At 45.5% G+C, this 15430-nt stretch overlaps 1 non-coding gene across 1 annotated transcript; it reads left to right on the top strand.

The window, feature by feature from the left end:
* The first annotated feature begins 902 nt into the window (after window positions 1–902).
* Window positions 903–976, top strand: Trnaa-cgc. The gene has a single exon. It is a non-coding gene; the product is annotated as a tRNA-Ala (tRNA).
* Window positions 977–15430: the final 14454 nt, after the last annotated feature.

Below are 15430 nucleotides of genomic sequence, written 5' to 3'. Positions count from 1 at the left end.
CCACGTGAAGACAGGAGGAACACGCCGTAATAAGACTCGGGAAGACTTACTGTACACACCATACTGTCGCCGTCAGTGTGTGGAAGACTTAAGCGGGCGAGTTAGGTGCGTCCTCACGTCTCTAATTAAGGTGGGCGAATACCTGAGATGGCTGATTATATTAGCTGACTATTACGACGATATTAGCTGACTATTATGACGATATTAGCTGACTATTACGACGATATTAGCTGACTATTATGACGATATTAGCTGACTATTACGACGATATTAGCTGACTATTATAACGATATTAGCTGACTATTATAACGATATTAGCTGACTGTTATAACATTAGCTGACTATTATGACGATATTAGCTGACCATTACGACGATATTAGCTGACTATTATGACGATATTAGCATGACTATTACGACGATATTAGCTGACTATTATGACGAGATATTAGCTTTTGACTATTACGACGATATTAGCTGACTATTATGACGATATTAGCTGACCATTACGACGATATTAGCTGACTGTTACGACGATATTAGCGACTGTTACGACGATATTAGCTGACTATTACGACGATATTAGCTGACTATTATAACGATATTAGCTGACTGTTACGACGTGATATTAGCTGACTGTTACGACGATATTAGCTGGACTGTTACGACGATATTAGCTGACTATTACGACGATATTAGCTGACTATTATGACGATATTAGCTGACTATTACGACGATATTAGCTGACTATTACGACGATATTAGCTGACTGTTATAACATTAGCTGACTATTATAACGATATTAGCTGACAATTATAACGATATTAGCTGACTGTTATAACATTAGCTGACTATTATGACGATATTAGCTGACCATTATAAAAACATTAGCTGATTACCATGGCGACCTGTGGTGTAGTGGTCAGCATGCTCGCCTCGCAAGCAAGTGGACCCGGGTTCAATTCCCGGGCAGGGTGAAACTATGGGTAAGAATCTTTACGCCATTTGCCTCTGTCTACCCAGCAGTAATTGGGAACCTGGATGTTAATCGATTTGCGGATCGTGTACCTGGGTAATGGTTAGCCAGTGCAGTTGGCGAGTTGTCCGGTCTTCTCGGACTATTCCTTGACACTGGGTCATGCAACTCGTTTAGGGTGTGGTTGTTGTGTTGGTGACAGCTTCTACACCTTAAACAAATTTACGCTTATCGGTGAGCCTTGGGCCGGCCATCCTCGATTTCGAGAGGCAACCATTATTACCATAACATCAGCTGACCACCATAACAACAGGTAATCATCATAATTTAAAGAAAGGTTAATTAACTCCTGATGAACCACACATTCACAATACACAACTAGGTTAAGCCGACACCTTTATGTACTGTACTGTAATCCTTCTGGTAATTACAGCACGGTACAGTTAATACCTGTATCCGTCTCCATGTCTATATTAAATGTACCAGGCAGAACAATGTAAGTTCCCAGCGTTTATGTCTGTACTTGGACTACAGTTAGCGTTTACTCTCGCTAGCTAACGTATACTGTTGCTAGCTGAAGTTTACTCTAGCTAGCTAACGTTTACTCTCGCTAGCTAACGTTTACCCTTGCTAGCTAACGTATACTCTTGCTAGCTGAAGTTTACTCTCGCTAGCTAACGTTTACTCTCGCTAGCTAACGTTTACTCTTGCTAGCTAACGTTTACTCTTGCTAGCTAACGTTTACTCTTGCTAGCTAACGTTTACTCTTGCTAGCTAACGTTTACTCTTGCTAGCTAACGTTTACCCTTGCTAGCTAACGTTTACCTTTGCTAGCTAACGTTTACCCTTGCTAGCTAATCGCTTACCCTTAAGCGCTGAAGTTTACTTCGTTAGCTAATCAGCCATCTTACAGCCAACGTTTACCCTTGCTAGCCAACGTTTACCTCGCTAGCCAACGTTTACTCGCCAGTTAACTTTACCCGCTAGCTGGTTTACCGAAGCAATTAGTTTACTCGCTAGCTAACGTTTACTCTCGCTAGCTAACGTTACTAGCTAACGTTTACTCTCGCTAGCTAACGTTTACTCTCGCTAGCTAACGTTGCCTAGCTAACGTTTTATTTTTGCTAGCTAACGCCTTACTCCTACCTCTATAATAATAATATTAATGATGATGATGATGACGACGACGAAGATGATGGTAATAATAATAATAACAAATAATGATGATAATAATAATAACAAACTAATAACGCTTACACTACCCCCCCCCTTAATAACACCCTACTGTGACCTCATAATAACAACAACAACACAGGTAAAAATAACAGAACTAGCAGAATTGGAAAACGTTTAAGAATCGTTTAAGCCTTTTCTCCCGTCGCCCTGCTATTGGAGAGGAGAAAATAGAAAGTGCTTTAGAAAGTACTCGACGCGTTTCTCTTCTTAATCTCTAAATTTGAAAGTTTTTTTTTAGATAGATAGATAAATAGATAGATATATATATAGATAGATATATTGATAGATTAGAAAGTGATTTAGAAAGTATTTGACAGACAGACAGACAGACAGACAGACAGACAGACAGACAGACAGACAGACAGACAGACAGACAGACAGAGACAGACAGACGAGACAGAGACAGACAGACAGATAGATAGATAGATAGATAACTAAAGACGATAAATAAAGGTAGTCACTCATACAGGTACAGTCACTCATAGTACAGTCACCATATACAGGTACAGTCACTCATACAGGGACAGTCACTCATACAGTACAGTCACCATACAGGGACAAGTCACCCACAGGTACAGTCACTCATACAGGGACAGTCACCATACAGGTACAGTCACTCATACAGGTACAGTCACCATACAGGTACAGTCACCATACAGGTACAGTCACCATACAGGGACAGTCACCATACAGGTACAGTCACCATACAGGTACAGTCACCATACAGGGACAGTCACTCACAGGACAGTCACCATACAGGTACAGTCACTCATACAGGTACAGTCACCACAGGACAGTCACTCATACAGGTACAGTCACTCAACAGGGCATCACCACAGAGTCACTATACAGCAAGGTAGTCACTATACAGGTACAGTCACAAGGACAGTCACTCATACAGGGACAGTCACTCACAGGTACAGTCACTCATACAGGTACAGTCACTCATACAGGTACAGTCACCATACAGGTACACACCATACAGGTACAGTCACTCATACAGGTACAGTCACCATACAGGTACAGTCACCATACAGGACAGTCACTCATACAGGTACAGTCACCATCAGCAGTCACCATACAGGACAGTCACTCATGAGTACAGTCCTCATACAGCACTGATCCCACTCATACGGGACAGTCACTCGCCTGAGGACAGTCACTCATGCAGGTACAGTCACTCATACAGGGACAGTCACTCATACAGGTACAGTCACTCATACAGGTACAGTCACTCCTTCGGTACAGTCACTCATCAACACAGGTACAGTCACTCATACAGGTACAGTCACTCATACAGGTACAGTCACTCATACAGGACAGTCACTCATACAGGTACAGTCACTCATACAGATCACAGTCACTCATACAGGTACAGTCACTCATACAGGTACAGTCACTCATACAGGTACAGTCACTCATACAGGTACAGTCACTCATACAGGTACAGTCACTCATACAGGTACAGTCACTCATCGAGGTACAGTCACTCATACAGGTACAGTCACTCATACAGGTACAGTCACTCCTTGGGTACAGTCACTCATACAGGTACGGTCACTCATACAGGTACAGTCACTCATACCAGGTACAGTCACTCATTAGGTACAGTCACTCATACAGGTACAGTCACTCATACAGGTACAGTCACTCATACAGGTACAGTCACTCATACAAGGCTGATCACTCATACAGGTACAGTCACTCATACAGGGACAGTCACTCATAGGTACAGTCACTCATACAGGTACAGTCACTCATACAGGTACAGTCACTCATACAGGTACAGTCACTCATACAGGTACAGTCACTCATACAGGTACAGTCACTCATGACAGGTACAGTCACTCATACAGGTACAGTCACTCATACAGGTGTCCCATACAGGTACAATCACTCCATACAGGTACAGTCACTCATACAGGTACAGTCACTCATACAGGTACAGTCACTCATACAGGACTGATCACTCATACAGGTGATCACTCATACAGGTACAGTCACTCATGGTACAGTCCTCATACCAGGTACAGTCACTCATACAGGTACAGTCACTCATACAGTACAGTCCTCATACAGGTACGATCACTCATACAGGGACAGTCACTCATACAGGCACAGTCACTCATACAGGTACAGTCACTCATACAGGTACAGTCACTCATACAGGTACAGTCACTCATACAGGTACAGTCACTCATACAAGGTACAGTCACTCATACAGGTACAGTCACTCATGGTACAATCACTCATACAGGTACAGTCACTCATACCTGGTACAGTCCACTCATTACAGGTACAATCACTCCATATGGGGACAGTCCTCCCATACAGTACAGTCACTCACACGGGGACAGTCCTCATACAGGGACAGTCACTCATATGATCAATCACTCATACAGGGACAGTCACTCATAAAGTACAGTCACTCATACAGGTACAGTCACTCATACAGGTACAGTCACTCATACAGGTACAATCACTCATGCAGGGACAATCACTCATACAGGTACAATCACTCATACAGGGACAGTCCTCATACAGGACAGTCACTCATACAGGGACAGTCACTCCTAAAGCAATCACTCATGCAGGTACAGTCACTCATACAGGTACAGTCACTCATACAGGTACAGTCACTCCTTGGTACAGTCACTCATACAGGTACAATCACTCATACAGGTACAGTCACTCATACAGGGACAGTCACTCATACAGGGACAGTCACTCACACAGGTACAGTCCTCATACAGGTACAGTCACTCATACAGGTACAGTCACTCATACAGGTACAGTCACTCATACAGGGACAGTCACTCATACAGGTACCAATCACTCATACAGGGACAGTCACTCATACGGGGACAGTCACTCACAGGACAGATCACTCATACAAGGTACAATCACTCATACAGGGACAGTCACTCATACAGGTACAGTCACTCATGCAGGTACAATCACTCATACAGGTACAGTCACTCATGCAGGTACAGTCACTCATACAGGTACAGTCACTCATGCAGGTACAGTCACTCATACAGGACAGTCACTCATACAGGTACAATCACTCATACAGGGACAGTCACTCATGCAGGGACAGTCACTCCTACAGGGACAGTCACTCCATACAGGTACAAATCACTCATGCAGGGACAGTACTCATACAGGTACAATCACTCATACAGGACAGTCACTCATACAGGTACAGTCACTCATACAGGTACAATCACTCATACAGGGACGATCACTCATACAGGTACAATCACTCATACAGGGACAGTCACTCATACAGGACAGTCACTCATACAGGACAGTCACTCATACAGGGACAGTCCACTCATGCAGGGACAGTCACTCCTTGAGGTACAGTCGCTCATACAGGTACAGTCACTCCATACAGGTACAGTCACTCATACAGGTACAGTCACTCATACAGGTACAGTCACTCATACAGGTACAATCACTCATACAGGGACAGTCACTCATACAGGGACAGTCACTCATACAGGACAGTCACTCATACAGGCAGATCACTCATACAGGTACAATCACTCATGGGACAGTCACTCCCACCAGGTACAGTCACTCCTTTGAGTACGATCACTCATACAGGGACAGTCACTCATACAGGGACAGTCCTATCCTTTGGAGACAGTCCACTCATACAGGGACAATCGCTCATACCTGATCACTCCATACAGGTACAGTCACTCATACAGGTGCAGTCACTCATACGAACTGGTACAAGTCACTCATACAGGTACAGTCACTCCATACAGAGACAGTCACTCATACAGGTGCAGTCCACTCCATGACAGGGCTGATCACTCATGGGACAGTCACTCATACAGAAGTACAGTCACTCATGCAAATTTTGATCACTCCATACAGGGACAGTCACTCATACAGGGACAGTCACTCCTTGAGGACAACGATCCTCATACAGGACAGTCACTCATACAGAGTACAGTCACTCATACAGGTACAGTCACTCATACAGGTACAGTCACTCCCTAATACAGGTACCAGTCACTCATACAGAGGCCCATGTCACTCCATACAGGTACAGTCCACTCATGGGGACGATCCCCCTTATACAGGGACAGTCACTCCATACAGACCCACAGTCACTCATACAGGTACAGTCACTCATACAGGTACAGTCACTCCTTTGAGGTACAGTCCTCATACAGGTACAGTCACTCCTGGTACGATCACTCTACAGGCTGTCACTCATACCCAGGTACAGTCACTCATACAGGTACAGTCACTCATACAGGTACAGTCACTCATACAGGTACAGTCACTCATGCAGGTACAGTCACTCATACAGGTACGATCACTCATACAGGTACAGTACTCACAGGTACAGTCACTCATACAGGTACAGTCCTCCATACAGGTACAGTCACTCATACAGGTACAGTCACTCATACAGGTGATCACTCATACAGGTACAGTCACTCATACAAGGGACAGTCACTCATACAGAGACAGTCACTCATACAGGGCACAGTCACTCATACTGGTCACAGTCACTCATACAGGTACAGTCACTCCTTGAGTACAGTCACTCATACAGGTACAGTACTCATACAGGTACAGTCACTCATACAGGTACAATCACTCATACAGGTACAGTCACTCATACAGGTACAGTCACTCATACAGGTACAGTCACTCCCATACAGGGTACAATCACTCATACAGGTACAGTCACTCATACAGGTACAGTCACTCATCACAGGTACAGTCACTCATACAGGTACAGTCACTCATACAGACAGTCACTCATACAGGTACAGTCACTCATGCAAGACAGTCACTCGATACAGTCACTCTCCTTACAGGACAGTCACTCATACAGGTACAGTCACTCATACAGGTACAGTCACTCATCTGGTACAGTCACTCATACAGGTACAGTCACTCATACAGGATGATCACTCATACAGGTACAGTCACTCATACAGGTACAGTCACTCATACAGGTACAGTCACTCATACAGGTACAGTGCTCCTTACGGATACAGTCACTCATACAGGTACAGTCACTCATACAGGGACAGTCACTCATACGAATACAGTCACTCATACGGTACGGTACTCCTTCAGGTACAGTCACTCATGCAGGGACAGTCCACTCATAGGTACAGTCCCCTTCGAGACAGTCTCATACAGGTACAGTCACTCATACCAGGTACAGTCACTCATACAGGTACAGTCTCATCAGGTAGTCACTACAGACAGTACACTCATACAGGTACAGTCACTCATACAGGTACAGTCACTCCATGCAGGGCAGTCACTCATACAGTACAGTCACTCATACAGAGACAGTCACTCGTACAGAGTCACTCCATGCAGGACAGTCACTCATACAGGTACAGTCACTCATACAGGTACAGTCACTCATACAGGTACAGTCACTCATACAGGTACAGTCACTCCTTACAGGTACAGTCACTCATACAGGTACAGTCCACTCATCACACAGGTACAGTCACTCATACAGGTGCAGTCACTCATACAGTGCAGTCACTCCTTCGGGTACAGTCACTCATACAGGTACAGTCACTCATACAGGTGATCCTCCTTGGTACAGTCACTCATACAGTACAGCACTCATGACAGTCACTCCGGGACGTCACTCATACAGGGACAGTACTCATACAGGTACAGTCACTCATACAGGTACAGTCACTCATACAGGTACAGTCACTCTACGGGTACAGTCACTCATGCAAGATCACTCATACAGGTGCAGTCACTCATACAGGTACAGTCACTCATGCAGGTACAGTCACTCCTTACAGGTACAGTCACTCATAAATGCACAGGTACAGTCACATCGGCGTCACGCACAGTCACTCACTTGAGCAGTCACTCCCAGGGACAGCTCCTACACAGTACAGTCACTCACTACAGGTACCAGTCACTCATACAGGTACAGTCTCACATACAGGTACAGTCACTCATACAGGTACAGTCACTCATACAGGTGAGTCACTCATGCAGGTAGTCACTCATACAGGTACAGTCACTCATACAGGTACAGTCACTCATACAGGTACAGCTCCTTGTACATCACCATACAGGTACAGTCACTCATGCAGGTACAGTCACTCATACAGGTACAGTCACTCTTACTGGTACAGTCACTCCTTACAGGTACAGTCACTCATACAGGTGCAGTCACCATACAGGTACAATCACTCCATACAGTGATCACTCGTACATCACTCCGTCATCACCTGGACAGTCCTCCATGCTCCTGGGACAGTGATCACTCATACAAACATCGGTCATCACTCTACACGGGACAGTCACTCTACAGGTACAGTCACTCATACAGGTACAGTCACTCGTCAGGTGACATCGCTACTTGCGGCAGTCACCAGGTACGTCTCACATACAGGGCAGTCGCTCATCAGACAAGTCTCATGCAGGTACAGTCACTCAGACAGGTACAGTCACTCATACAGGTACAGTCACTCATACAGGTACACCACCATACACAGTCACTCATACAGGTACAGCCACCATACAGGTACAGCCACCACAGGTACAGTCACCATACAGGACAGTCACTCCACAGGCACAGTCACTCATACAGGTACAATCACTCATACAGGTACAGTCACTCATACAGGTACAGTCACTCATACAGGTACACACCATACAGACATCACTCATACAGGTACAGCCACCACAGACAGTCACTCATACAGACAACTATCAGGACGTCACTACAGGCATCGCCACTCAACTCGACAGTCATCAACAGGTACAGTCACTCATACAGGAACAGTCACCCACAGTACAGCCACCATACAGGGACAGTCACTCATACAGGGACAGTCACCTGCCACAGGGACAGTCACTCATACAGGTACAGTCACTCATACAGGTACAGTCACTCATACAGGTACAGTCACTCATACAGGTACAGGCCACTCCAGGTACAGTCACCTACAGGTACATCATCATACAGGAACCCCATACAGGACAGCCACTCATACAGGGACACAGTCACTCATACAGGTACAGTCACTCATACAGGTACAGCCACTGTACAGTCATACAGGTACAGTCACCATACAGGTACAGTCACTCACAGGTACAGTCACCATACAGGTACAGCCACTCATACAGGTACAGCCACCATACAGGTACAGTCACCCACAGGCACACACATGGACAGTCACCTCTATACAGGTACAGTCACTCATACAGGTACAGTCATCATACAGGGACAGTCACCACAGGCCAGTCACCATGCACACAGTCACACAGGCAATCCCACCATCAGTACAGTCACCATGGTACAGTCATACAGGTACAGTTACTACAGGTATAGTCACTATACAGGTACAGTCACTATATAGTCATTACTATACAGTCACTATACAGGTACAGTCACTATACAGTACAGTCACTATACAGGTACAGTCACATACAGGTACAGTCACTCATACAGGTACAGCCACCACATGTATCCACTATACGTACAGTCACTCATACAGATGCTCACCACCATACAGTCACCTTATACAGGTACAGTCACTCATTCAGTGCTAGCCACCATACAGACACAGTCACTCATACAGGTACAGCCACTCATACAGGTACAGTCACTCATACAGTACAGCACCATATAACACCACCAGTTTTAATAAAGGCAACGGAACCCTCACATAACCGGAACACAGTACCGCTTTCTTATTATATGTATGTCCACTTCGTCCTGTTACACTACCCCCTTCTGTTATTATACGGTATGTCCACTATGTCCTGTTACCACCATTCCCCTCCTTCTGTTATTATACGGTATGTCCACAATACCCTGTTATCCCCATTCTGTTATTAAACGGAATGTTATGTGTGTTCAATGCACTAGCGGCCTGAACGGATTAAAAGTGACAGAAGCTTCGTTATTACTCTGTACTGTAATGGAACAAAAAAGTACTGTACCCAAGTGAGTTCTGTATTGTACTGATAGATTAGAAAACAAAAACAGTGAAGCTGTACTTTATCCAGAGAAATACATGTAGTTGTGCTGTATCCGACAAAAATATTATTTTACTGTATTCGACAAAAACATTATTTTACTGTATTCGACAAAAACATTATTTTACTGTATTCGACAAAAAACATTATTTTACTGTATTCGACAAAAACATTATTTTACTGTATTCGACAAAAAACATTATTTTACTGTATTCGACAAAAAACATTATTTTACTGTATTCGACAAAACATTATTTACTGTATTCGACAAAACATTATTTTACTGTATTCGACAAAACATTATTTTACTGTATTCGACAAAAACATTATTTTACTGTATTCGACAAAAACATTATTTTACTGTATTCGAAAAAAACATTATTTTAAAAACTTACTGTATCCACACATATTTTACTGTATTCGACAAAAACATTTTACTGTATTCGACAAAACATTTTACTGTATTCGACAAAAACATTATTTTACTGTATCCGACAAAAAACATTATTTTACTGTATTCGACAAAAACATTATTTTACTGTATTCGACAAAACATTATTTTACTGTATTCGATAAAAACATTATTTACTTGTATTCGACAAAAACATTATTTTACTGTATTCGACAAAAACATTATTTTACTGTATTCGACAAAAACATTATTTTACTGTATTCGACAAAACATTATTTTACTGTATTCGACAAAAAATATTAAGTGATACCAGCAAAACAAATCACAACTAGTTTATAAAAAAGAAATCTGGCTGGAAATCTGTCATCACCAATAAATCAACTGTTAACAAAATCGAAAATCGGTAAAACACACATACAAGTTAATACAAAAATCGTAATTAAAATCGGCAAACACGATTACAACTACAATACTGTACTCATAACTAAAGAATAAAATCTGAAATCTAGCAAAAGTTAAAAATCTGGTCCCCCCAAATCTGTAGACAGATATACCGACAGTACTTCCCTATCTTCACACAAAGGAAACACACACACACACACACACACACACACACACACACACACACACACACACACACACACACACACACACACACACACACACACACACACACACACACACACACACTCTCCTGCATCCCCCCCACACACACAAATACTGCTCTAATGGGGAGGGAGGTGAACAGGGCTAAAGTGTACAGAGTTAGGTGAAACACAACCAGCGAACACTGTGTTAACATCCGTGGCCCCGAGCGGCTCCAGGTTATACACTTACAGCTAAAAAGGTTTATAACATATCAGTTCGGTATACTACACCTGTCTCACTTTCAACACCTGTCCTTACCTACCTACACCTGTCCTTCCCTACCTACCTACACCTGTCCTTACCTACCTACACCTGTCCTTCCTTACCTACCTACACCTGTCCTTACCTACCTACCTACACCTGTCCTTCCCTACCTACCAACCTGTCCCTTCTACCTACTTACACCTGTCCTCTCACCCACTTCACACCTGCCCTTTCCCCACCCACCTACACCTGTCCTTACTTCCACCTACCCACACCTGTCCTTCCTCACCCACCCACGTCCTTCCCTACCTACCTACACCTGTCCCCACTTCACCTACCTACACCTGTCCTTCCCCTTACCCACCCACACCTGTCCCTTCCTACCTACCCACACCTGTCCTTCCCCCTACCCACCCACACCTGTCTCCACCTACCTACCTACACCTGTCCCTCCCCACCTACCACACCTGTCCTTCCCACTCACCCACCCACACCTGTCCTTCCACCCACCCACACCTGTCCCTTCCCCACCTACACCTGTCCTTCCCTACCTACCTACACCTGTCCTTACCTACCCACCTACCCCTACACCTGTCCTTCCACCTACCTACACCTGTCCTTCCCAACCCACCCACCTGTCCTTACCTACCTACCTACACCTGTCCTTCCCTTCCACACCTGTCCTTCCCTACCCACCTACACACATGTCCCTTCCCCTACCTACCTGCCTTCCCTACCTACACCTGTCCTTCCCCTACCTACCTCACACCTGTCCTTCCCAACCCACCCACACCTGTCCTTACCCACCCACCTACACCTGTCCCTTCCCCACCTACACCTGTCCCTTCCCTACCCACCCACACCTGCCCCTTCCCCTACCTACACATCCTTCCCTACCTACCCACACCTGCCTTCCCTACCACACCTGTCCCCCACTTCCCTACTACATGTCCTTCCCTACCTACCTACACCTGCCCCCACTACCCACCCACACCTGCCCTTCCTACCCACACATGTCCTTCCCCTACCTACCCTGTCCTTCCCCACCTCCACCTACACCTGCCCTTCCCCTACCCACACATGTCCTTCCCCTACCTACCCACACCTGTCCTTCCCTACCCACCCACCTGTCCTTCCCCTACCTACCACCTGTCCTTCCTACCTACACCTGTCCCTTACCTACCTACACCTGTCCTTCCTACCTACCTACCTACACCTGTCCTTCCTTCCCCTACCCACCTGTCCTTCCCCTACCTACCTGTCCTTCCTTCCCTACCTACACCTGTCCTTCCTTACCTACCTACACCTGTCCTTACCTACCTACACCTGTCCTTCCCCAACCTACCTACACCTGTCCTTCCCCATACCTACCTACACCTGCATCCCCACCTACCCACACCTGTCCTCCCCCAACCTACCTCACTCCTCCCACCTACCCACACCTGTCCTTCCTTACCTACCTACACCCTTCCTTACCTACCACCACCTGTCCTTCGCCCTACCTACCTGTCCTTCCCTACCCACCTACACCTGTCCCAACCCACCTACACCTGTCCTTCCTTACCTACCTACACTGTCCTTCCCACTTACCTACACACCTGTCTTCCCCCAACTACCTGTCCTCCTTACCTACCTACACCTGTCCTTCCTTACCTACCCACACCTGTCCCCACCTACTGTCCTTCCCTACCTACCTACACTGTCCTTCCCTACCCACCACCTGTCCCCTTCCTTACTCCTTCCCACCCACACCTGTCCTTCCCTCCCTACCCTACACCCCTTCCCCTACCCACCTCCCCTGTCCTTCCTTACCTACCCACACCTGTCCTCTCCCCCTCACACCTGTCCTTCCTTACCTACCTACACCTGCCCTTCCCTACCTACCTGTCCTTCCCTTACTACTACACCTATCCTTCCTCATTCTCTCCTCCTCTTCTTCTCACCTTTCTCTCCATCCTCTTCTTCTTTTCCCTCCATCCCTCCTCCTTCTTCGTCCCTCTACATCTTCGTCTCCATTTTCTTCCTCCTTCCTCTTTCATTCTCTCTACCGCCTGTTCCCTCCTCTCTTCCTGTGTGTGTGTGTGTGTGTGTGTGTGTGTGTGTGTGTTTGGGTGAGACATTGAACTGGAGAAAGAGAGAGAGAGAGAGAGTTGCAGTCATGTATAAATAAATGTACCGGTATGTATGTATGTATGTATGTATTTTATAGTTCATATGTGCTGGATCGTCAATATGTTTACGTCAATATAGGTGCACATAAATTTACGTACACGTGTATACATCACCCACCCCTCCCTACCTCCCTCTCAGCGCCTCTTACTTCCCTAACATAATGTCGACTAAACTCTACTATCATTCTTCATCTCTCTCTCCTCCTCCTCTTCCTCTCTCTCTCCTCTTCTTCTTCTCTCTCTCTCTCTTCTTCCTCTCTCTCTCTCCTTTTCCTCTCTCCTCCTTCGACCCGTCTATTCACACCGTTTATTGTTATTTTCTCTGTTTACTTCTTTAACTCTCTCTCTCTATTCTTCATTTATTCAGTTATTCATGATTATTCTCTTTCCCATTCAGTTCTCTTGTTTATTTTAGTTTTCTTCAGTTTTCTTTTCTTCTTCCTCTTCAACGTCATTCTTCTTCTTTTCGTTAATCTGCTCCTCAAATTCCACTATTCTCATTCTTAATTCCCCTATTATCTTCTTCCCTTCCTTCTTTCGTCTCCTCATTCCTCTTATTTATCCTTTCACTTGGTTTATTCCCATCAATTATTCCATTATCTCTATTTCGTTATTTTTCATCTGCCTATTCCTCAAATTATTATATTCTTCTTCCTCTCTTCCTTTATTGGTATTATGCATATCCTTATCCTTCACTTGGTTTTACTCTTTCTTTCTTCAATTCCTGTCTATTCCTACATTCGTCTCTTCATTTTTTATCCATGATTTTCCTCTTTATCTTCTCCTATCGTCAACTCCTCTTCACTCCCTCTATCCCCCTTTCCACCTGGGCGTATCCTCCCCTGGCAGGCGCGGGTGGGGTCTGGCCTTCCTCCTCCTCCCTGGCAGGCGCGGGTGGGGGTCTGGCGGTCCTTCCTCCTCCCCTGGCAGGCGCGGGTGGGGGTCTGGCAGGCCTTCCTCCCTCCCTGACAGGCGCGGGTGGGGGTCTGGCGGTCCTTCCTCCCTCCCCTGGCAGGCGGGTGGGGGTCTGGCAGGCCTTCCTCCTCCTCCCCTTGTGGACGACGCTGCTGCAGGCGTTACCATGGCGACTATACCTGTCCTGCCTCCTCATTGGTCCAGCTTCTCGCCTCTTTGTTTACCTCGTTCTAATTGGCCATATGGGGGGGGGAGGAGAAGGACATCCCCTGACGTTACCATGGCAACTACACCTGTCCTGTACCGTCATTGGTCAAGCCTCTCGTCTCTTTGTTATTTCTCGTTTTGATTGGTTAGAAGGAGCTAGTACACCTAGTCCTAGCTGCTCATTGGTCAAGCCTGTCTTCTCATTGGTTCACGAATTTCGTCTCTTGTTTATATTGCCCTGATTGGCTGTGGGAGGCCAGCGCTTACTATCTTTTCAATTTCCTCAAGAGTGATTGGCTGGAAGTCTCACACCGGAATCTGATCAACTGTGATTGGTTACACTACAAAGCACGTGAATAGACATCCATAAACACACTATAATGCGATTGGTCAACTCAGAAGCTTTGTCTTTACTCACTGGCTGAACACACAACGCGATTGGTCAGTCGACTTTGTTTACACACAGGTGATTGGATGAACACATTACGTAACTGGTCAACTGTACCTTTATTTACCTGCAGATGATTGGCTAAAGACACAGACAGTGATTGGCCAGACGCTTTCCTTCACCTCATAATGATTGGCTGAGAGTATGAGGTAAGTGGCTAGACGCCTTTGTGTACCCTCACGTAATTGGCTGCAGGTGAGACAAA

This window comes from Homarus americanus, unplaced genomic scaffold (genome assembly GCF_018991925.1).
Source record: "Homarus americanus isolate GMGI-L3 unplaced genomic scaffold, GMGI_Hamer_2.0 scaffold48902, whole genome shotgun sequence".
In the NCBI taxonomy this organism is placed as follows: Eukaryota; Metazoa; Arthropoda; class Malacostraca; order Decapoda; family Nephropidae; genus Homarus; species Homarus americanus.
This window is presented reverse-complemented; position numbering and strand designations above follow the sequence as displayed.